The 25,447-nt window shown below is 42.4% G+C and overlaps 1 protein-coding gene across 6 annotated transcripts in view; it reads left to right on the top strand.

The window, feature by feature from the left end:
* Window positions 1-15,669, top strand: part of CDK14 (cyclin dependent kinase 14) — a 605,606-nt gene extending 589,937 nt beyond the window's left edge. For all 6 annotated transcript variants that reach the window (XM_004457637.4, XM_058297008.2, XM_071215175.1 and 3 more), the window contains one exon: window positions 12,257-15,669. The gene's annotated coding sequence lies outside the window, so the exon portion shown is untranslated. The remainder of the gene's footprint in view (window positions 1-12,256) is intronic.
* Window positions 15,670-25,447: the final 9,778 nt, after the last annotated feature.

The following is a 25,447-nucleotide window of genomic DNA, read 5'->3' as shown; positions in this document are numbered from 1 at the left end:
CTAACAGGGTGTCCCTAAACTGTGTCTCTTGTTCAAAAGGCATAATCTCAAGTGCTGAAGGAATTCCATCTGCAACGTGCTCTGTAACATCAGCTGTTTTCTTCACGAAGTGGTCGAAGGGCTGTTTGCTGCTTCTGCGCTCTAACACTCTAATCCTAAGGTTTTTGGCCTGGGGTCCATGGGTCTCTTAATGGTGTTACAGAAAGTCTGTGAACAACTGTAATTGTATGAAAAATCTGCATGTGGTTTTATACATACATTTTTCTGGAGAGAATTCCTTGGTATTCATCCGGTTCTCCAATACTGCAGTGATTCAAAAAAGTTAAGAATTGTCATAGTCTGAGTGCTCTGTGCCTGTTCTCTCATTGGCAGTTGTGTTTGTCGATGTCTTGCCCACAGAGGGATTGGAAGGGGGGACCATAGTATAGAAATCTTTCTATCAAGAAATGTCATAGTCCACTCAGATTCTGAATTAAAACTGCCCTCTCCCTGTTGCACAGGAGTGTGACTCTTCCTGTGTCATAACATGAAAAACTCATGAAATCCCTTTGAAATGTTTGCCTTTTACTGGAGGTAAGTTTTAGCATAAAAACATAAATATATTGGACCCTAGTAAATGCTCTGCATATTTAGTGGTAAAGTGTACTAATATCTGCAGCTTACTTTGAAATGCATCACAATGATAGGATAGATTAATGGACAGATAGAAGGATGGGTAGACAAATAGATATGTAAGAAAGCAAATATTTCTGAATGTTAACTGTAGAATTTAGGTAGTAGGTAACTGGGAGTTCACTGTATGGTTCTTTAATTTTTAGCTGTTTGAAAATGTAATACTATTTTGGGAAAGTATGTGATCATTACATTAAGAGTACATACAGCTGTATACTACATGGCACAGCAGGCAGCACGACGGTTGAAGGAGCTACATGGAAGTTAACTTCATCCTTTAAATATTCAGTGAGTCAATTTGGAGGCAATTCTCTAAGTAAATCTACATAGTTCAAAATTTTAACTGCAGAGAATTTATGGTCAAGGATTATTGTGATATAGGGCAAGTGCTTAGCAAGGTAGTTCTCCAAACAGTGGCCATGATTGTATATCTTTTCCAGATTTAATAGTGTTTTCACAGTTTTAGTTGGAGATTATTCTAGCATAAAGTCAGTCTCTCCATTAATCATTTCCTGTGTCTTTTTAAATATATCTTTGCTTGATTTCACACTTTTATCTTAGTCATTCCTCTCTACCCTGTCTATTCAGATATGTCTCCCTTATCTGAATCACCCATCTCTAGTATGTAGACAGTCCAAACATGTCAGATCCTAAAGGGCTAAAGGAAGAGTCGCTACCTTCTTCACATTGTACTGGACACATATGGTTCCTTAAAATCAGCCTGCTAGAATTCTCTTAATAAGGAAAGACTGAGAGATGAAACTTAGCTTTACCATGTTAATCCAAGCATGAATGATTTTATATCATACTTGTACCAAAAATAGTAATTGATATGAGAACTATATTGACTCCAGCACTCAAACTTGGGAGGTTAGTAAATGAAGACAAAAGAGCTTTCCCATTTTAACTTCTCAGGCCCTCGCTCGTTGTGCTTTTATTTCATGCAAAGTAACGGGATCTAAGAATTGCAAAAGGAACAGAAAAGCAAAGCAGCTTATAGGAGTTGATGGAGGTGATTTTTTTTTGCATTTGCATACTTTACACAGTATACCTTCTGTTTTATTATTACCTTTAAAATGGAACTGTGGTGATTTTCATCCCCATGATTACATGAATAAGAGAAGCTGTCAGGTCTTTTTTTTTCCCTTCTCCTTCAAAATGGCCCCAGTGTTCAAAGTCAGAACTTTTGGGAAGGACTTAAGAGGGCATTGTGAGATTTGATAAATGCTTAGGGTGCAATTTTAATGTCAAAAGACTAGAAATCAAACAGCATAACCCAGACAAGACATGGCTTTCACCTCTACATGGAAATAAGATTTTTCTGGGATGTGTTCCCACTTCACAGGTGTGGAAGAAAAGACATTGCCTTCTCAACTTTCTACGTGATGTGTGGGATTCTGGTTTAGGGCAAGGCAAATGGGTACTGCATTTTCTTCCAATAAGAGCGCAATTCATTTAACTCTGTGGATGCTTTTGTTTGAGTTTGCTACAGTAAACACTAAAAAAGCATGAAGCATCCCTTAATCCCATGAGCCTGGTGGGTACTGGCTACTGTCATGCATTCTCTGGCTCTGCTGCCAGTGGAAGTGAGAGACTGACCCCAGGCTGCAGCCACTGTTCTTTGCTCTGCCATTAAACCACTGAGCTGTTGGCACTCTAATTGTTTTAGAACAGGAGGAAACCAATTGTGTTGATGTGAATGTCTTATTCACCAGACATTACATGCTTCATAGTTTTAATAAGCTGAAACTCTTAGTCCAAGACGTGCAAACAGTGAATCAAGACAAGAGTGTAGTGATGACGTTTTCTAATTTATTGCAGTTGCTGTTTAAAAGATTTGACAGTATTTCAGAACTCCAAATGCTGCAATTAGAAAGCCTGTCTGAGGTCGTGTGTTAATCAAAAACAGTATGTTTGAGTCATAAAGGGCAGCAAAGTAGTATAGCTAGAAGTTATACATGAATCTTTTTTTTTTTCTTTTCCTTTTAATTGCATAGAGAAAGATAAGAGACACAAACTGTTCATCAAGTACCAAAAGCATCTTTCTGGTGCATGAAAATGTCTAAATTATCCCTGTGGGTTTGAAAATTGTGGTTTTTGTGAAGAAGCTTAGTTTCTATGTCATCTTCCATACAGAACAATCTGGACAGGCCACATAAAAATATTTCAGCATTAAATATTACAAAGGCTGGTGGTGCCTTGTGTTCAGTCATAGTCGTCATTTGAATAACCAGCTGCATTTTCTGATTTGATGACATCCTGAAGAAGACAACCACTTACCACAGACTTCAATGGAAGGCAGCTCAAGAATACATCTGTATGAAAAGTACGGGACTCCCCTGATCAGAAGCCTCCAATACTTCCTCACTGCACACAGAAAAATGTCCCAACTCCTAAGCAGGGCATGTGAGGCCCTCCACCCCCCAGCCCTCACTACCATTCCAACTTCCAGGTCATCTGTATCCTGTATGCAAATGTGTGTCTGCCCGTCTGCGAAGGCCACTTACCCTTCCCATCAGGCCTCTGAGCTCTCTCCCAGAGCCCTGCCTTTGCCGAGTACCCTTCTCCCTCCCTTTGTACACAGTAAGCACTTACTGATCTTGCAAGGCCCATTCCTTTCCCACCCCACTGATATCCCTCGAATACCATTTGCATAAATTTTATTTTGACGTGTAGGTGGCTGCTGTCCTGGTGGTGTCTCCCTCCAAACTCTTGTGCTCTTTAAAGGACAGAGGTGATGTGCTGGTAAACATTTAACAGCGGACTCTTCAGAAAGTGAGCAGACAAGCCCTGGAGGCCCGTGTCTGTCAGTATCCTGTGATGTAAATGCTCCCACTATAGCTGATTTCAGTCTCCTCTTGACCATTAACTCCTGAAAATTTACTGTTGGCTCTCAGGAGCCAGGTCAAGTGGTTCCAGAACAGCAGTGGAACCTTGCTTTAATAGCCCATGTATTCTCCCGCGCCACGCTAAACACTGTGCTTTGCTTAAAAAAAGGTACTCGGTAAATGTTTCTGGACTTGAATTACACAGGCCAGTTGACTATTCAGCTCTTCCACCACTGTTCACTGAGCAGGTTGTTTCCAGCCGTGATCTGCACAGCATGGCATTCCTTACCTCTTGAGAGCGATGGCCTTAGCCACCTCCTCTAGGCCCCCCTGCACAGACATGGGGATGCAAATAGATGGATTTTTTTGTTAATATAACTGAAAATTGTTATGAAGAACAAGATGATGGTCTTAAATTCAACAACCTCATTAGGACAAAAATGTGATCCATGTTTAAAAAAAAAAAGAGGAAAGCCTAAAACACAGTCATTGCCTCTCTTGCAAGGAGGTAAGTAAAAAGGCCCTGTACAGTGTGGAGAGCAAGAGAAGGCCACTGGCTCACTGACCATCTTCTTTTCCATAAACCCTTTGCCATTTTTGGTGTTTAGCCTGTTTAATACTTTTGTGACTCACATTTTGAGATTGGAGTGTCAGCATGTTTCACGTACTGAAGTGCCAAGCTTGCTGACTCCATTTTTATAATAGACTTGGATATCACTGCACATGAGTCCTGTTGTTCCTGTGAGGGTGACCGACTCATCCCAGTTTGCCCCCGTTTTAAAATTGGAAGTCCCCATCCTGGGAACCCCCTCAGTTAGGGGCAAACCTGGATAGTTGTTCCCCCAGTCCCTGTAATGGTTGTGGTTTCTATAGTGAATGCCGTGGGTATTAAAACTTGCCATTCTTCAGAAGACATTGAATGAGTGACTAAAAGGACTAGAGCTTTTTTTAAAAATTACCATTTATAAATCTGCTCTCTTCTTATGGCCACGGTCCTATTCTTTAAGGCACTTCCATTAAATGAGAGAATAAATGGGGATATACTTGGAATAGAGGAAAATGCTACGTGAGCACAAAATACTAGTGTTTATTTGTCAATGATTTCCATGTTCAGTAATTAAACCTTTTGCAGAACTTATTCTGAGTTTGATAGAAATACAGCGTCATTTTATGGGGGGGAGGGCTAGTATCAACATACTTTAAAATAACCGAGTATAATTTTGTGGGGTGTTCACATCAGGTGACTTTATGTGTAGATGGATTCTTAAACATCGCGGATCAGCATGCAGGAATGTGCTTGCTGAGGATTTGCACGTGGGCACTGCTGAGGTCGTGGAGCAGGGGCAGGGACCGCGGTGGTGGGAGCTTAGCAGCCGTCCACCGCCTGTGTCCTTCAGCCTGGCTTTTGGACCCTCTTTGCTGTCTGCAGGCACTTCCTGGTGGAAGTGATGTGCTATAGTAGTGTCCACAGTGTGCCTCGTGACTGCCAGAATGTGCTCCACAAGGGTAGCCATTTCTGCTTTGATGTGGTTTATGTGTTCCTACCTGTGTTCAGCAGAATCAAACAGTAAAAATCATAGGATTTGGGGGGGGAAATAGGGTAAGGGGAGGACCACGCAAAATGTCTTGAGTTTGATAACCAGAGCACTCACAAAAGCAATGAAAATACTAATAAAAATACCAGCACAGCTTACAGTAAAAGGAGCTTGATGGAAGGCTTGAGGCTTGGATACAAGGGTCAAAATGCACAAAAGATCCCAGAGAAAGGCACAATAAACAATTCCTAGGTGGCACGTGGCCAAACTCCTCTTCAGCTTGCATGCTACTGTGTTTATGTATTTTGCCCATGGCTGCTATTATTTGGTGGCTCAAAACCTTTACACAGAAAAGAAATGTGCCCTGAACTAGCACAGCTTCTGGCTTATGCTGACATCATTCTCAATTTACCAGTCATGTGATCTAATTCATGTTATAGGAATGCATGTTTTAGCTTTGAATAAGATGGTCCACAAAACAGGCTCACAATTGTAGGTAATCATTTAGATTAATTCAAAACCCTAAGCATGAAAACTTAATGGGCCTCAACATTTTGGACAGTAATGCCAGACAAGTTTTTCATTTTGTTTTGTTTTGTTTTGTTTTGTTTTGTTTTGGCTTAAAACAACAGACATTTACTGTCTCACAGTTCTGGACACTAGTAGCTAGACAAATTTCAATTTGAAGGAAAACAAAAAAGTTCATCCAAAATGGAGTTGCATCTCCTCTTAGATCTTTTAATTAAAGTCAGACTTCATATGAGCCTGTTTCTCTGACTACTTAATACTTAGAAGTGGGTTTATGTGATTTTTATATGTGTTTTTTTAAGTTATGAAAAAGAGCACATGCCACTGGGCTATAGACTTTGTATTTGGCTTATTTAAATATAGTTTAGTAGGACTGTAATATATAATGAGGGTTGAAGGGTCAGAATTCTACTTAATTAACTTATACCCACTTGGGAGCCAGTCAATTGTGAAGGTATGCTGAGCAAATAAAGCTTCAAATAATATGAAATCCCTGAAAAGAATAAGCCACCTTTGGTGAAGGATTTTCTATTCTTAACTTTGTCATTAAAACAATTTCAGTGCAGTATTTCAAATCTCACAATTAATATATATATAGGAGATTTTAAAAATGAAAAGATGAAATGTATCTCGGTGGTTCTAAAAAGACCAGATCCATTTTTTTTTGGACTTTTTGTGGCCTTTGTGAGACAGGAAATGCATGCAGAACTGCCATTCTTTAGTTCGCATGTGTCTAAAATCTGACCAGTATCTTACATTTACATAAATCTGATTTACTAAATAGTCACCTTTAAAATAGAGCACCCTTTTGAATCATACCTAATTACACATCATATAATGCCTGGTCTTTAATAAGGATTTCAATGTGTTTGTTGATAACGATGATTATAAAATGATATGCTAAGTCAGTCTCCTTGTGTGAGAAATGCTTTGTTTGGAAATGTTAAACTTATAGCTTTGCCTAAAAAATTTTAATTAAAATCACCACTTTGGCATAGAGCTTAAAATGTGCCAAGTTGCTGCAATTAGGGCATTGTGTATCCATATGGATGTTACCAAACAGCTTTCAACTTAAAGGATTTGGGCTATTTTGAATGATGGACCTTCTGTTAAGCTTAAAACAAAGCCTGTCGATCTCTGCATTCATTTTAATCAGTATTCTCTTTCTGGACTCAAAGATGTGTTCCCTTCCTGGGAGGGAAGAAGTGTGATTATTAGAAATAAGTTACAGAAGTCGGTTAGACTGATTTTCTACTCCTTTTTCATCCCATCCTGTCCCTCTTTCCCCCACAGACACCACCCCTTCCCTCTCCCCCCTCCCAAGGAGCTTCAGTGTTATGTCGGAGTAACTGAGAAACATTGATTTCAGATGTTGTAAAAACAAAGAAAGAAAGAACTATGCTTCTAATTAAACATAGCATAATTAAACTACCTCAGAGAATGAGGAAATTAAGCTTGTCCCTCAATTTTAAATGAGTATCCGTTTTTAAATGTCCTACATTCATACAAAATATACAGGGTAAAATTTGAATCTCTCTATATACAGCAGTGTGTACATACATCGATGATAGTTTTACTTCAGAGAAATGTCTCCTTTCCTAGGTGCTTACTGTTTAGCAACCTTACTTGTGGACTTAATTCTTCACAATAGCAAACTGTTCGAGGGTGAATTAGGTTTTAAAAAAAGATTTATTTTGTTTGTTTTTCTTAGTAGTTTAAGCAAAATCAGATGCAAAGTAGCACAACCTTGTAGACTTTTTTCTGGAAAGTTTTCATGTGAGACCTGATTAATATGGTATGTGGGGAGGGAAAGCTTTCTGGACTTTGTTTTCCACAAAATAAGAATAATCTCTACAGACAGTTACGTCTTATACACTTTAGTTATGGCTCTGATTTTTAAACTGTTTTTAAGCATCTCCCCTACAACCATTCTCCATATAACTTGAGAAAGCCATTCTCTCCGATGGCCACCGGGATCTTCCAATTACTTGGGTACCCACTTTTGGCCAATTCTGAATGGCGATGCTCTCTCTCGCTTTCTGTATATAAGCACACACACACATATAATATTCATATATATAATGTCACATCTATATAGCAAAAATTGGCACTTATTTTAGTTCTCAGTGCCATAAAATATCCCTTTGAAAGCAGACAACTAAAATGATCAGAAATATTCATTAAATTCTTAAGAATGAGGTAAATGTGAAAAATTACAAAGCAGAATGTAATTTACCAGGGCGTATGGTAAATTACAATAATTCATCCCACATGAGAATAGAAAAGCATAAAATTATTAAGTCCACTCTAGAACACCTTTATAACAAGTACTATTTTTTCTTTTATTCCGCATTATGGAAACCCATGCCCTGTAATCACTTAGTAGCACAAAAGTACCCTAATTTTTTCATCTTGTCTGGATTATATATTTTTATTTTGCTCTTTTTAAAGCATGTGAATTGTTAGACCCCTGTCCTTAAATACATCCTTATACCAATAAAAGGAGGTTGGGAATAAGTCTTCTTTTAGATTAGAAACATAAAAAGCTAAAGTTGGTCAAATAATATAAATTGTTTGTCTTGAAGAGAACATTATACTTTTTTGATTCTAGACTCTGTTTTCTAAAATGAGGTAGCTTTCTATCCATAAAATTTCTTCTCTCTCAAACTCGTTGAAAAGAAGTCTCTCAAGTAGAAAAGAGTAGATTACCCTACAGCTTCAGATATATCCCGGTGACTAACCTGTTCACAATTTCAGTGATGAAATGAAAACCTGCAGTTGTTTTAACCAAAATAATCCCCTCTCTCCAGTGAGGCTTAGAGGGGGGCGGAAATGGGCCACAGTCTTCCTGTAGAAAAAAGAATACTTTGAGGAGGGGTAGTACAGCAACAAACAATAACAACAGCAAATAAACAAACAAAATGGCACGAACACCACACCTTAGAGTAGGTAAGTAGGCCAGTAAAAGACAGACGGTCTCATCCCATGGCAGCACCCTGAGTGGGCATCTGCGGCAGTGTTGTCCCCCGGCGAGTGACCTGCGTGTACGAGTCTAGACGGTGTGTGTGTATGTGTACAGAGAGATTTAATGGGGAGCACGGAGGGAATTAGAAATTTCTGGCCCATTTTTAATTTAGGTCTGTTTGCTTGCATTTACCACTGAAGGGCCTCTACATTCAGTTTGCTAAAAAGAGTGCTGAAGCACTCCTTGCTTATGCCTCAAATCAGAAATGCATGAAGTGCAGCTGCCGAGATAATACATTTTCCCCAAAGGCTTTGGCTGAGCAAATTAGGTGTCAATGGGGTGCCTGCGCAGGCAGTACTCTCTCTAATTAGTCTCTTGAGCCTAGTTGGTGGCGAGTATGAGATGATCTAATCAATTGGTCTGTGTCTGATGGTTCGTGTAAAAATCCTACCAGGCAGCCTCTCTCCCACAGGTCACCCACCTGCACAGCGGGACTGCTCATTTTCATTTTTCATCTCCTCCATCACATGATGCTGACAGTTGGTTTTAAGAAAATTGAATCCAAAAAATATCTAGTTCATAGGGCATATGGGTCAGAACAAAGTTGCATTATGGGTACCAGCGATCCAATTAATTAATATTTATAGCTGAGAAGCTCTATGTAGATATTTCTGAATAAGGATTTTATCAATAAAATCCACTTTCTTGTTTAAAACCGCCATTTCTAGAGAAAGAACATTGTAAAAGCAGAAAGTGAGGTGGTAAAAATGGTACCCATTAATCTTATGAACTTACATGCCTATGAGTGGATATGCACACAGTGAGCTTAGAATTCATATTCACTGTTCATTCATAGTGCGTATGCAGCATGGTTTAATAATCAAATGTACAAGGAAAGGATTCACACCGATCATACATTTGCTTCCCTATGAATACAGGATACTTTTTCCTTCCACATAAATTCCTACCTATCGAATGCATGTGTGAATTTAGACTTCAAAAAATTTTACCACCAGTAAACTGATCTGCCTTATATGGAGTCCTCAACACCTGATGCTGATGCCAATGCTGCCCAAGGAGGGAGAAGGGGCACCCCATCCCCTTGCTGCTGCTGAACAATAGAAGGCAGGGAAGATGGCACAATTTGGGCTATTTGGAGTCATCTCACCGAGATGGAAAAGAATGTAGCATTCATTGGCAGCTCCCTTCTTTTCTTATTCTTGACTCCTTGCATTAAATGTCTGAGTCCAGACTTCAGTAATGGACTTGTCATCATGACTGTGTTCACCATATATTATCCAAGAAGTGTTGTTATCCTTTATTATCTAATTCTGCTTATGTCCTAGAATACATATCTGTGATTCTCCTAGAGATTCCACTCAAAGAATCACCAGAAAGGGAAGGACACCATCGACAACAAGCAAAAAAGTCTAAAGTCAGCCCAACATGCCACAGTCTATTGTGACAGAATTATTCATAGTTCCATGAAATCAGATATACTGGAAATACCACCATTCCTTTTGAGTAGAGTGCCATGCAGTAAAATAAGTGTTGGGCCCACTATAAAAGAGGGTTATTACTCCTAACCCCTTCTCAGCCAACGATGTCCTTGTGGTTGACCCATTCCACGTCCACAATAGCAAGAGCATAGGCTTAGTGAGCATTCGCCCTTGGAGAGTCTTCCATTAGGGAAGCTCTGTGTCCCAGAACACTTTCCACACACAGATTTTCAGATTCAACCTTTTACTTCTGTTCATTCAGCAAGTGTTTACCAAGTACCTGAGCCAGCCTGGGCTGTGCTCTGGAGACAGAATGGCCAACAAAACTAAATGTGATCAAGAAAATATTTGATGCCACCCTCCTCCATACTTTGCTCCTTCAGAGGACATGTTCACATACCTCAAGAGGGGCTGACCGAAGTCTGTGGTTTAGGAGGTCAGCGTGGTCTCCCTCTGTTTACTAAAGTGAGAAGAACTGGGCAGTGGCTCTACCATCCAGGTGTGGTTGTAGGAGCTTCATGCCTCAGCAAGCATGTGTCAGGACCAGCCCACGCTCCCCTTCAGCCAGAATGGGCTGACTTCCTGGAAGAGCTGGAATCCCAGCCGCTGCTTAAGCAACACGAAAGAGAAAGGGCATTGCGGTCATCTGCTTAATAAAAGTGTCAAAGTTGGGGCCTGAGGAGTGATGCCTGTGGACCGGGGAGCTTGGAACCCTGTGGGAACAAGTGCTGCACTTGATGTCCTGGGCCTGAGGAAAGATGTCAGTGCCCAGATCAGAGGGCATGATTACCTGGGGACAGCAAGGAGAGCGAAGGTGGCTCTTATTTTTTTCCCAGGAAGAAAAAGGGATGTGGGAGGGGGTTAAGAGGGTTGCTCCAGGTAATCATTTTGCTGGGATGATGACTTCTTTGAGAAGAGCTTTGGTCCAGGCCTCCAGGCAATCTGGCAGGGAGAGGCTTGTCCCATGAGCCACAAGCATCTGAACTAACACTTGAGGAGTCAGGACTTGTGGCAGGAGAGGACTGGGCCTGGCATCTCCCCACCCCAGGCCTCTTCCCGGGACTTAAGAGAAGAACTTTAGTTACACTTGGCCTGGTCATCGAGGACAGAGAACCTTCAAGAATGGAATGCTAGCATTCCAAAAAATCTTCATAGTTGAGTGGGGGGACTGAGTAGAGGATGGGAGGATGCCGTTTTAATGGTTCTGAAGTGTAAGGCTGGAATGCTTTGCTCTCTTGGTCAAGGTGTTCCAGGTCCCTAGTGGGCGAGGGTGAGGTCCTTGGTCCAGCAGCCTGTGTGGGCCATAGCAGGGCAGGCTGCACTGCGTGGTCTCGGCAGGCCAGCACTTCCAGGTCAGGCTCAGTGCAAGGTTCCCACACTAAGCCTAGATGAGGACTTGGTTCTGAGACTCTGTAGAGCTGATGGATGGAATCTCTTGACTGTGTGACTTAAACCTGGGTGTGTTTCTTTTCACCTTTCCCCGCCAGGCATTCTTTTCCCTTTCTAGATACTCACTAAAAATTGGGCTAAAATAGAAGTGTACAGAGGAACAGACTGAACGGTCCTTCTTTTCCAAGATCCCTCACTGGGGAATAGTTCCCAAGTGTTCAGCAGACACCGCTGGAAACGTTTGGCATCCATCCTGTACAGTCACATGCAGGACATTGGGAAGGGGCTGACAATTTGAGTCACACTGGCCAATTTCATTCTGCTGAAGCTAGTTCTGGAAATAGGCAACCAAGGAGTTACATGCAGCTGGATTCTTTTTTTAATTTTCTATTTCACATTCATAAAACATTTTGCTATTTTTCTATTTCATGTTCACAAAAGTGAGCACAATGATGTGACCTGTATGCTGCTACAGGTACTTAAATAAGACCAATATTACTATGAATGACTTAGAGAAAGAAATTTGCTGGATTTCTTCTCTTTAAATAATCTAAGAGGAGGTTAGGCCAGTTAAATTCATAGAGTTAAATTATTTTAAGGGAAAAAAATACCTTCAGAACATTTGTTTATCATATTAGAAGAATTGCTTCAGTGAAGAAGACTACTTTGCCTCAAATACATGTGCTCAGGGTGGAGGTGGGAGAAAATGGAGGGGCTCCCTTTGGCCTGACCAATTTTTATATGCCTCATGTAATTTGGGAAAAATGAACAAGGTAAATTTTGGGTTTTGTTGTTTTGGTTTTTTTTTTAAATAACACACTTCCATTTTCCTCCCTCCAGGATTAAATTGTCATCATTCTGGGAAGAACAAAAAACACTAATGAAGTGGCCAATCTATGAAGGGAAGCATGGATCCGTTTCCCTTCACTCCCTGTGGTGGATTTTGCTTACAAGAAAATTGAAGCCGGCAAGACCCTGTTTTCTCTGCAATTTATTTAAAACCTTGCACGCATTTGGATACCTTGTGATTTCCAAGAACTATGTGAAGATTAAGCTTTGCTTACTGATACATGGCATGTATTCTTTTCAGTCTTGTGTTTGATTTTGTTTGATTTCCCTCTGCAGCACAGCGTCTCTGTAAAGATTTTTATGCTTTCACCAGCCATGTCTTAAATACATTAAGACAACACATTTGGTGTTCACACTTCTTCAGTAATGTCTGTACATGAAAGCCACATAGTGGCATAAAACAATGTGTGTTTTCTTTGAGAGCGGTGCACATTTTGCAGCCACTAGGAAGGAAATTTTTAGCTCAAGCAAGTCGTGTTCTCTGGCTGACTTGACAACTTTTGGTCCCTGACCCTTGGGCCCTACCAGTTGGACTTACATTTTGAGGACATTTGCAGGTGTGGGATTTTCTTGGAAATAACTGCACATTTATATAGCCTATCAGAATCTGCTTAGCATTTTCAGGCCACATAGCATGACTGCTTTCAGAGTAGGTTGGAAGTGAAGTAAATATCAAGCATTAAGATCAAAGACCAGCACACACTGCTTAGTTTTCAACGTCCAGAGATTGCAGTAATTTTACATGTTTTCTGGGTCTTGTTGGCATCTTATTTTTTCCATTCACACTGTTACACTTTGTGAGTAGTTTCTAAATGGAGAGAAGAGTGAGGAACAGAAGGCTTAAAACTTGGGTGCAAGGAATTGTATTTGCTGGCCAAGCCCTGGAAGTTGTCTTTGCTGGATGGCATTTAAAAAGCAAATCACAAAGGTACCCAGAGTTAAAAGATTGCACAGTGACACCAGAGCTCCCATGAATTACATTTTGTTTAAACATTCCAAGGTGATTAGAAGGTGCCACCGGTACCCTACTTGAAACAGTCTCCTGGATTAACTGTTCAAGTGCAGGTTTTAGAAACTCTAAGAGTCTTGCTTTAAAGATGGAAAACAGAAAAAGAGAACCACAGCTTCCCTTATTTAAGGAGTTGAGGGCCTTAGAAGATGAAGGCGAGTATGCAGCACTGGGGGAAAGGGGACTGGGCACGCACTGCGCTTTGTTAGGAGGGAGAGCTGCCTGGTTCCTCCTGCTCCCAGTGGGCAGGCCTCGCTGCAGAATCCCAATAATTCGAGGCCAAGCGAGTAGTTAGGAAACTTCATCTAAAGCTTGAAACCTACCTCCTCAGAGCACGCATGCCCAGTGGAAATACCTTCCTGCACAATGTTTAACATTTCCCTACAGTTAGAAGGAAGGAGAGCATAAAAGCTGGAAACACTTCACCCTTTTTAGGATCAGGGCTAGAAATTTTGAGCCAGTTTGAAGAGTACTTTCTTTGAGACTCGGATGAGGGAAAAAGTGTTCTACAGTCAAACCCAAGATACTGGGAGAATTAGACCCTAATTCCTAAACATTAAATTGTCACCTTCCCTGGAGTGCAGTGTGAGTGTATATGTCAAAGTCATAGTCCAGCCTATGCAGAGGAGTATTTATCATAGGCTTAGAGTAACTGCTAAGAAAGGAATTATTTACTGACTGATTTAAAGAGAGCAAAAGTTATCCAAGGCTAGGATGTTTACTATTTGCTATCTAGAAACCTTTCCCATTCCTCTTTTCATGTAATCCAAGCCACCGGAAGTCTTTAGAGGTCTTTTGATTAAAGTTTACTTAAATTAAAATTTCCTCAAGTAAATATGGGAAGAAAACTTTACATGGAATCAAAAACTGCCTTTCCTGTGATTTATTTTGAATCATTCATTCAGGGGAGAGGCACAACTATTTTTTACTCAACTCAAACAACTGATGATTCAATCTCACTATTTAATAAGCTTTCTAACTTGCAAATTTGAAAATAATTAATGTCAAAAGACTTGCTAGGATCATTCAGAGCTCTGTGTCCCTGTCATAGCCAGGCTCCTATTGGAAATGAAACATAATATTACTCATGGGGGGATGAGAGGGGAGGAGACAAACAAACACATGTTGAATTCGAGAGACATACTTTCTATCTTTTCATAAGATTGCATGTAGGAGCTTTTTAACTCCCCATCCCTGCCATTGATACAGGAAATCCAAAATCTGGTTTGTTTCCTCTCCTCCCTCTCCCATTTAGAATCACATTCTCTGTCCTCTTCTTTTCCCTCCTGTCCTCTCTGAGGTTTGCTTGTCTAAACCAGTCATGAAAGTCATAATCTCTGGATTCATTGGCAGATTTATTCTTTTTAGGAAGCCCTGGAGGGTTTCGTGAGATTATTTTTATATGAAGGAATAGCTTGAATTCAAACAGCTGGAATAGTAAGAACACCTTAGCATGGTGATTGTGTCAACCTGACATCACTGCACACAGTATTCTGGAAGGAGATTTGGGGCTTCATTTACACTTTCTTAAAGGAACAGTTTGAGTTAAAAATACAAGATACATAGGTTATGAAATAAATTTTTTGCAGTGCTCAGCGAAAACTAGGGGCATAAGGCGGGGTGGCTGGCTGTCCGTCCACTGATGCAAGGGTGAGAAGCTGTTTCTACCTCCCAAGAATGATTAGAAACTTTCCAGGGGAGCCTCCAGGCTTCTGGAGAAAGTGGAGCCTCTTGGTATCCTTTTCTCAGTGTGTACATGGTAGTCAGTGTAATCAATATCCTAGGTTATGCTTCTATATAAAATACTCATCTGTGAATATTATTGGTTTTGTAATCTTTGTTATATAAGAAGATGTTTAGGCTGTACATACTGGGGTAGAATATTGCCTGCCCCCTATACATAGGAATATGTTGCATAATTGTGCATAACTTCCATCTCCCTTACTGGCTTGTAGGTGGAGGAAACTATATATGTTACTGCCTTGCAATTTTCTCATACACCAAAAAAATAAAATGAAATAAAAATAAGCAATCTCCCATCCTCACTTTCCCTTCCCACAACAGCATATTTTGAGGCACATATGAATCCACATTCTCTAGTTGGAAGTGGATTTTTTATTTTTCTCTTTTACTTTTTTTTTTTTTTTCCCTTTTGTATGATACACTGAGATGTGTACTTTCTAATAGGGTTTTGGTACTAAGAAACATGCTAGCATCATTCAGAGAATGATTATACTTCAAAATGAAACACAGGAAGGAGAATGGAATAATATACATTGCATATTTGTTACCAGTTGTAATTTGTCTGTATTATGAAAGATGTAATGGTCTGTCAGCTGTTACTATTGTTTTCTTGTAACATGATAATGGAATAAATTGTAGCAGAATCTCTGTATATCTTCTTGGTGGGTACCTAATTAGATTATATACCCTATCAGAAAAAAACTCTCTTAAAAACCCTTAGATATAACCATTCTTTTTCTTTTCTTTCCTTTTCTTTCCTTTTTTCTTTTCTTTTCTTTTCTTTTCTTTTCTTTTCTTTTCTTTTCTTTTAGAGAAAGTGTTGTTTACAGGGGGAAAAAAAACATTTACAGAGAAATCAAAAACCATTCTTTAAGGGTAAAATGAGAAACCAAAGACAACACTCAGATGTGTGAAGGGATGTGTTCTGTGGAATGTTCCAGGAGTCTGTTAGACCCTTCCCTTTCCTTTATTTGCCACGCCAGATTTAGGCAAAGAAGTAAAGGCTGTGCAAAACAAATCTGTGAGCTGTAGGATCGTCACAATTCCCCCAGCTCCTCACTGATGCTCACCACATGTTCTACCCATCTCAGATGCATCTGGAGCTGATCTGGTTTTGTTTAATGACCATCCTATTTATCTTTTACCGGCTCGTCCTCTATTTTTTGCATATATCCCAAGATGAGGTGAATAGGTTACCCTCCACTGAATACAAATCAAAGCTCCGGCATATGGACATACTACCAGAAAAATTGTTGTTCTCTGAGCTGAGTGCATGTCCCAGCACACCCCTTAGAAAGTGGTTGCTTACACTTGGATTGGCAGTGCCCATCTTGGGGAAGCCAGCCCCATTTCTATCATCACCTACTTCTTATGGGGTGTCTCTGCCTCATAGTGGTCACTCTCACGGTTTATTAAATTGCTAATAACTTTCATGCAGATACATTCATTGGCTTTTAGATAGGATATTTGATGACAAAGCTTTTTATAATGAAACCACAGCCTTTAAAGTATCAGAGTAAATTAAAAGGGAGGGAAAATTCTCTAGCCTCATCAAAGGTTAAAATAATAAAGTTTATCCTCTAGGTAAAAAAATCAAAGTTCACATCTCATATATAGAGGTCCCAGGACCCTTGACTTTCCCCAAGACAGACTGTTACCCATCAAGCCAGCAGCCACCTCAGGTGTCCCCATGCTCCTCCTCTTGAACCCTGGGTATTTCATACATTTTTAAGCCTTTCTCACAAATACAACTGTTCTCAGCCGACGCACATCCCACCCCAAAAAACTCATGAAAGCTACTATATCTTCAGCCCACAACTGTCCCTGCTTTTCCCTAAAGTAAGCCATCTATGTCAAAGTCAAATACATTTTCAGACAGTCGCGGCACCACTAACGGATTGTAGGACAGGAGACTGCACAGAAGCAGATGTTGTGGTAGCCAAGGTAGAGATCATAAATGTCTTGGTTCAGTGGGAGCCATGGAGTACTCTTGAAGCTGATTAGAGTTTTAAAATTGTGAAAAGAACTCATTCCTCTGGGTTGTTTCAGGGGAACAAAATCTCTGCCAGTGGCCCACTTCCAAACAGCTACAGGAGCCCATAAGCCCCTCATATGCTGGGCATTCCCAGCAGCCTAAGGCCCAAGGGCACATTTTAGAACTCGTCTGTGTGCCTGTGTTGATACAATCCCTCCAGCTCTAACTAAAAGAAGGGGTTGGGGTCTGGTATCTACAAGAGGCCAAAGAAAGACCTTTGAGGAATATTTTTAACTTTTTAAATGTGGTAGAAATGACAAACTTCCTCTCAATTCCCTAATTGCCCAGCAGTCCCTTCTTTTTCAGCAGAGGTTACTCAGACTCTGCCAGGTTGGAGGATATGATGTGTGTTCACCAAGCCAAGCAATACCAGGCAGGGCGGCCCTCCTGTAGCTGCCTTTGGCCCCTAGAGTAAAGAGAAACCAGAGGGGAAGGTGTTTGAGCAACCTTGGGCCACTGGGTTAACACGCACAGTTGCTGAATAATGGCGGGCATTGTCAGCCTCTGCAATGAGAACCCCGCCAGAGCCCAGCAGCCTGCTGCTACCAGTGGGTGGTGGTGGTACGGGCATTAGCTTTGAGAAGCTCAGATAGCAGAGGGGGCTAGCATAAAGGACACAAATCAGGGGAAAACTGACAAGATTTTTTTAAAATCAGGGTCTCCTATTTACTGTTCATCCCCCATGCTTGCAGTGTGCTGTATTGTCTGCGTTGAGTCATGCTGAGAGAAAGCCAGGCACAATAATAGCTCAGAGCAGCCTTGCAGCCCCAGAGCCATCCTCTGCCGGTGGCGCTGACTGTGCTGGGGGAGAATGGGATTCTGAGAAAGGGTTGCTTTTTTCCTCCTTCCCTGCCAGACCACCCATAATTATGGAGGGCACGCTGCAACGGTGGGGTTAGGACTCCCTCTTGGAGTGTAGCCTGAGAAGTGACCCAGCAGGGGTCCCTGCGAAGGTGTGTGCTGCGCAGCCCAAAGCGCGACTGTCTGACAGAGGCAGACAATGCCGGAGAAGTCCAGGGACACGTGTTTGAACCAGGAGTTCAAGGACTTTGACAGGTTAAAATGAAGTGGCTTTATAGAGCACAGTGCAGTGGGAAACAGTGACTCCTTTCCCCCTCCACCTCTCCAACTAAATCTGGTAACTGGGTATGTCGCCTCCTCCAAGGAAGGCTGTACCCCACTTGGGTGGTTGGGAACGGCAGGCCAGGAATCCTGGGACCGTTCTGCCTAACACCTGGGAAATTTGGAGCTTCATGTGCCCATGGGCTTCCTCAGTTATGACTTGCATTATAATCACCAGGGAGTCTGAAAAACACTTATGTCCACATTTCCACCCAGACCATCTCTTTCTAGAAAGGTTGAGGATGAATCCTGGTCTGATGGTTTTGAGAGCTCACCCGGTAATTCAATTGTGCAGCCAGGGTGAGAAATACTAGATTCTTCCCCTCCTCCTGCCTGTCCGCTACTCCAAGGCAAGGGTCAGCAAACTTCATCTGTAAAAGGGGAGATAGTAAATATTTAAATATTTTGGGCTTTCCAAGTTATACAGTCTCTGTAGCCACTACTCACTCTGTGGTGGTAGCCTGAAAGCAGCCATAAACAATGCATAAACGAATGAGCATTTTATTGTGCTCCAGTAAAACAATTTATGGACATTGACATTTGGATTTCATACATTTTCATATGCCACAAAATATTTTTCTTTTGATTTCTTTTTTTTACAACCATTTAAAAAATTTAAAATCCTTTCAGCTCACAGGCTGTATAAAAACAAGTGGTAGGCAGGAATGTATGTGCCTGCAAGCCGTAGTTTACTCACCCTGGCTTAAAATATGACACTGGTAATGGGGTAAATTAGTCAGTCAAAGGCGTGCCCATGCAAAGTACCAGAAATCTGTTGGCTTTTGTAAAGGCAGTCGAGATAAAATCTTACAGTTACAAGGCCCTAAAGAGTCCAACTCAAAGTTACATCCTCACCAAAGTCTGTAACCAGGTGTTGAGGCAAGATGCCAGGTGGCCTCTGCCTAATCCCTTCCTTCTTCCTCTTAAGGCTCTGCTCTCTTTGATTGCAAACTATCAGGCGAATGGCTCATCTCTCCCCAGGGCTCCAAGATCAAAACTGTCAAAGTTCTCTCTCTTCTGTGTCTGTGGAGCTCTTATGTCTTCTGGTGTCTTCTTGAGTGAGCGTCCACTCATATAGCCCATCAAGGGGGCGGGGACTCAGCCCTGACCCACGTCCTACCGAAGGGGTCGAATCAAAGCCCTAATTTTTATTTAATCAAGTAAACATAAAACCTTTGAATTTACTACAAAGTGTATCACACCCAGAGGAATAGACCAGTTTACAAACACACTATCTTTTTTGGAATTCATAAATAATAACAAACTGCCACGTGGGGTAAGCAAGGATCCCCGCTAACGTCTGCAGGACCCAGGTTAAAGATGGAGGCCCACATACCGTATGTCTAAATATTTAAAAATAGGAACCCAGCTACGAAAATGTTAAATATGTTCTATTCTCTGCCCTTGACAAATGTGTCTTCCTAATCCCCAGGAAGGCCAGGTTTGCATTTAGAATTCTTGGGCTCCCCAGAGTTCTTTGCCCAAACATGGCAGTGTGGGGAGAGCCAGTCCCACTCCAGACCTACCTTCTTCCCATTTCCCTTCTCCGGCCCCATCCACAATGCGAGGGAGGGGCTGGACCCGCGTGAGCACAGACGCTCGGCCCCCACATCCTTACTCAGTGCATATCCTGGGCAAACAGCCCCTCCTTGACCAGCCCTGGAGGTCGGGAGGGAGGACTTGTGGAGGACTCCCTCTGTGGAGCGAATTCCAGGGTCCTGGACATCAGGAGAGCAGGTAGAACGTCCGGGGAGGCGAGGCTGGGCGCGGCACCCTGGAGCCCTCACCCCGTGGGGAGGGGCACGCCCGGGGGTCCGGAGCAAGACCCTGGAGTGCCTGGAACCCCAAGAGGGAAGCCTCCTGCCTGGGCGTTAGGGCATTACTGGTGGGCGGTAGAAGCCTGAGAATTATCCCGTGATTTCTAGGTCCCTTGTGCATTTCATGGACCCATCCACTCTAAATTTGTAGAAAGAGGCCTCATCCTAAAGTGAGGCAGCAAAATTTTTTTCCGGAACATCTCTTGAGAGGAATTGGCTTTCTGTCAGTCATGCCATGGATCAGTAGGCTCACTAGAAACAACTGTTAACTATTTGGGGATTTTGTGAGCTGCTCCTTAAACCATGGATAGCTCGAAATCAGATGGGAGGATTTGCCTCTCAGAAATTGACACCAGTGCTACAAAGCAGGGCCTTTTCTTTTCTGAGAGTCAATTTCCCAGCACACTTCTGCTTCCTGACCCCTTTCTTTCCAGTCGCGTCTTCCATCCCTCCACCACACAGCCTCCACCCTTGGCCAGGCTCAACTTCCCGTGTGATTCCTGATGTTCAGGGTCTTCTTATCCCCGTTCTTCTGCACACGCTCTTCCATCTGCCTGGAATGGCCTTTTCCAGTTTTCTAGCAGGCAAACACCTATTCATCCTTTTAAGACCCAGTTCAGAAGCCACCTATGTTGCAATGCATTCCAGAACTACCCTCAAAACAGTTGCCCCCTCTTCCTGTTCCCCACGTCACTTTGAAAATAGTAACATCCAGGTCTACTGTCCATCTCTCTATTCTCGGGTCCTAAAATGGTGCCCAAGGCACAGTGGATATTTAGCAATTTTTAACAAACTAATCAATTATAAGGTAATAAATATTAAACAGGAGTGAAGTTGGGATAGTTTTCTTTCTGAGAAAGGGCTTAGAAATCTGCCAACCTTGCTATATGCTATACTATATGCTACAACATAGTATTATAAGCAAGGCCACTATATGCTATGACATGGTATTACATGCAACACACTGCTTGGCTCCATTGGTGGATTCAAAAGAGGAGAGATCTCTGCCTATCCTCAAGGAGCTCATGGTGCTCGGAGGTAGTGGCCCCTACATCTGGCTGAATACTACTCACCTAGGATGCTTTCTAACATTCCTATTTAATTCCAGTCTCCAGGGTGTGAAATTTTTTTTTTGTTTTAAATTTCCTCACATGACTCCAATGATCAGTGATCACAGTCAGTGAACCAGCCTTAGGAAGGTTTAGTTCCATCACTTCCCCAAATGCCCCACCCCACCTTCACCTGAAGACTATTCAAATTGTAAATAATTATGCCACACGCCTGCTTCAAACTTTTCAGTGTCTCCTTCTTCCCCCCCAAAGTGAAGTCCAAGTTCTAAAGAATGCTATCGTAGCACCCTCCCACCATAATCTCTCCTTCCTTCATCCCTAGTTCCAGCTCCTCTCCTCTGTCCCCTCTCCCTTTGTCCTCCAGCCTCAGGGACAACTGGGTAGTTTTCCCCATATTTTCCTCCCTACCTCCCCTTGCTTAGCTAACGCTCATCCTCTACATGGAATTCCTGCTCCCACCTCCTGAGGTGGCTACATCCTACTTGTCCTTTAAGACTCATCTTTGGCATTGCCTCTTCCACAAAGCCTTCCTGACAAGGTCCCTGCCCCTGGTTAGCTGCCAGTCCCTTCTTCACCGCCACCACCCCCCCCCCCCCCCAGTGTGGCAGAGGCTGGTGATCTGTTTTGCTTCTGGACTAGACCAACCAGAACACATTTTGCAGCTGTCCTTGCCAGTAGATATGGTGGGGGGCCTGAGTTCCAGCCAATGGATGGTGAGCAGAACTGAGAGCACCACTTCCAGCCCTGGCCATTCTAAACCTCCCCTGTGCAATTTCCTTATTCTTGCCTTTCTTGACAGCTTCATGCAGATGAACAAGGTCAAACTGGAAGCCACATGTTGAAGAAAATAGAGTCACAGTATGGAAGAATTGCTGCTTGCCGTGGAGCCACCTGATCAAGAAGGTCTTGTAAAGGCTTTAATGAATAAGACACAAACTCCCATTGTGGCTTAATTGTAAAAAAAAAAAAAATTTTTTTAAAGCTATCCTACTCCAATTTATTCAACTACTAGTTATTGAGTGCCTACCATGTGTTTTCAAAAGTATTCAGAATATGGAGGAGAACAAAGATAAAGCCCTGCTCTCATAGTGGGAAAGGGAGAAAATTTTTGAAGTATACAATGTAATTGCAAGTCGTTCTAAGTGTTTTGGACAGAAAGTCTGATCACCTCTACCAATGCATTATTTTCATGTTATTATAACTACCTTTTTCATGTGTCTACCTTCCTTGCCACATGTGACATTCTGAAGTCCTTTTATGAATCCCAAAAAGAAAAAGATTATGTTTTTGAACTAATCTAATCCTGTGGATGTGAGACCCTTTTGACGGGACTATATCCATGAGGCGTGACTCCGGTTGAGTCTCCATCCTCTCACTGGGTCTTACGTAAGTGGAGACACAGAGAGCAAGGGAGCTGCCGTATTGATCTTGCCGTGGAGAGAGAGGACTGCAGGAAACCAGAGAAGCCCCGAGAGGCCGTGAGAGGTCCCTGAGTCTGCACAAAGCAGAGCACAAAGGCACAAAAAGAGGCTCCCAAGGGCCCAGACCCACGGAGCGGCTCAAGGCTGAGGAGAGGAGCCGCATGCCTGATAGCCACATGGCAGGACACCAGAATCAGCAATAGCTGACTTTGGTGAGAAAGCATTTCTGATGGTGCCTTGATTTGGACACTTCACAGCCTTGGAACTGTGAACTTTTATCCCAAATAAATCCCTTTTATAAAAATTAACACATTTCTGGTACTTTGTATGGGCAACCCTGTGGCAAACTAAGACACCACACTCTTGAGTTTTTGAGGATAAGTACTAGGTCTTTCTCATCTCTGTTTCTCTAGTTCCTAGATCAGACCTAGGTCCAGGGTAGGTTTTCAATTAATGTTGGTTAAATGAAGTCACAAGGCACAATGTGGCGGGGGTTGTGAAAAAAACAAAGCAAGCAGAGGGGCCGGCGAAAGGAGGATGGTCTTTGTAGTTGAAAGTAACTGAGAGGGCTTCATGGAGGAGGCATAGCTAAGCTGAGCTTTGAAAGTGGGTTAACATTTTAGCACATAGAGACCAAAGTAGGGCAGAAAGGCATACTGGAATAGAGGAAGAAGAATAAAGACATGAATGTAAGATTTGCAGGGTATTTGAGAAAACATCGGAGAGCTCTGCTGTTATTGTAGCATACGTATGGGAAAGGAATAAAATGGGGTCCTAGAGACCATGGAGTGCCAGACTCCAAGGAGTTTGGAGTTCCCCCTGGATTGTAGGGCAAGAAAGCAGCATAATCTGAACTCTACCTCGGGAACAATCACTTGGTATAGGTTACTTGCCATTCTCTGTTTCAACAAACATCTGATAAATGCCTACAATGAGCCAGATATTGTGCTGCAGGTCCATGAATCAGCAACACATTGCCCTTCTCTCACAGTCTAGTTGAGGGCAGACAGCTGTGTAGACATTGTTTCACCATAGGAAAAGATGCAAGAGTTGTGGAAGTAGTACAGAAACATGAGATTTTGCTTTGGTTCCAGCAGAGAGTGTGGGAGTGGAATGGAGAGAGTGTCCCGGGAACACTTCCCAGAGGAGGTGAAGGACACAGGAGTTTTCCAGGGGACATGGACACACTTTCCTGACAATGAGAAGAGCAAATGCAAACACAGAGAGGGACAAAACAGCATGTTCTCCCCATGTGTTAATTCAACCCAAACTCCAGAATTCTGTAGTAACTACATCAAGGTTTCCCAATTTTCTCTATCAGGGCTAGGTGGTATAATTCAAAGTATCTTTTTTTTTAAAGATTTATTTTTTACGCCACCCCCCCACCATTGTTTGCGCTCGCTGTCTGCTCTCTGTGTCCATTTGTTGTGTGCTCTGTCTGCTCATCTTCTCTCTTTTTTTTCTGTCTGGTTGTGTCATCATCTTTCTGGTGCATCACCTTGCTGCACAGGGGCCTGTGCCTTACTGTGCAGGCCTGGGACAACTTTTTTCTATTTTCTTTTCACCAGGAGGTCCCAGGGATCGAACCTGGGTCATCCATTTGGTAATCAGGAGCTCAATTGCTTGAGCCACAGCTGCTTCCTGCTCATCTTCTCTTTAAGAGGCACCAGGAACTGAACCTGGGACCTCTCATGTGGGAGAGCGGTGCTCAAACTTGAGCCACCTCAGCTCCCTGCTTTGTTGTCTCTCTCCCTGTGTTTCCTCTTTGTGTCTCCTTGTTGTGTCAGCTCGCCACACCAGCCTGTCATGTCAGCTTGCTGTCTTGCTCGTCTTCTCCAGGAGACACTGGGAATCAAACCCAGGACCTCCCATGTAGTAGGCAGGAGCTCAATCACTTGAGTCACATCCACTTCCCCAAGGTGCCTCTTAAACCCTAAATTAATACATGCCTCTCAAAGCATTCTTCACCCTCCTTCCTCAGAGCTTGGCCTCCTCCCCAGCCCTGGGGGCAGTGCTTGTCTTATGCCCCTCAGGACCCTGAGCTCTGTCCAGTTACTCATCTCATTCTGTAGCTCGTACCCAGTACAACTGACGTGACCCCCAGCTATCTGAAGTACAGAAGGAGAGATTCACTCTAAGCACATGGAAGGTGCTAAGCGAAGCCTGTTGGCAAATTATTTCTGTTCTTCACAAAGCAAAGAGAAAATGCAATTTCAATTTTCTGTGAGGTGGTGGGAATGCCACTGGGTGAATACTACTGAATGAATGTACCTCTGACCTGAACACTGGAATTGCTATGCCGTGTTCTGATATTCTTGCCTTATTGAGGTCCCAGAGGAAAGGTATAACCTGGGAGAGGGGAATTGAATTGCCTATCAATCTGAGTCGATCATCTCCCGAGTGCACCAGGGGATTAACAGTAGGCTGAAGAAGGCAATATTTTTTTTCTGCTTTTGGTCATTAACATTCAGGTAAGGATGTGTGCTTTCAATCAAGCTCAACGTAGTACTCTATAAACGTCATTTAAGGTTCCTTTCTGCTGCTCGTTCTATGCCATTTAATGCTCTAGTGTTATTCATAATTTTGTTATCAGAATTATGGAATTTTAGATCATTTCAAATTTGGACCAGTGAACATCCTAAGAGTATAGGCGCGACTTAACTGAAATGCTTCGGCCTTCCCCTGGAGCGCCCGGGCTGCTGTCTGAGGTACTGACCATCGTTGGTGGCTTGGTTGATAAGGGCAGTTTTTTGGGGGAAGTCTGCGAGCATGACCCACCCCCTAAGCCCACAATTATGCCTGATGAAGCGACATTTCCACGGTCACAGTATTAGTAGGCGATCAAGTTGGGACCTCTGTCTAGTCATTTTTGCGATCAAGTTAAACCCCAGGAGTAGCGATGGAAATGCTGCTTCTGTAGCTGTAAAGTAAACCCTTGAGCTATTGTCTCCATTTACAGTGACTT

This window comes from Dasypus novemcinctus, chromosome 5, assembly GCF_030445035.2.
Source record: "Dasypus novemcinctus isolate mDasNov1 chromosome 5, mDasNov1.1.hap2, whole genome shotgun sequence".
In the NCBI taxonomy this organism is placed as follows: Eukaryota; Metazoa; Chordata; class Mammalia; order Cingulata; family Dasypodidae; genus Dasypus; species Dasypus novemcinctus.
This window is presented reverse-complemented; position numbering and strand designations above follow the sequence as displayed.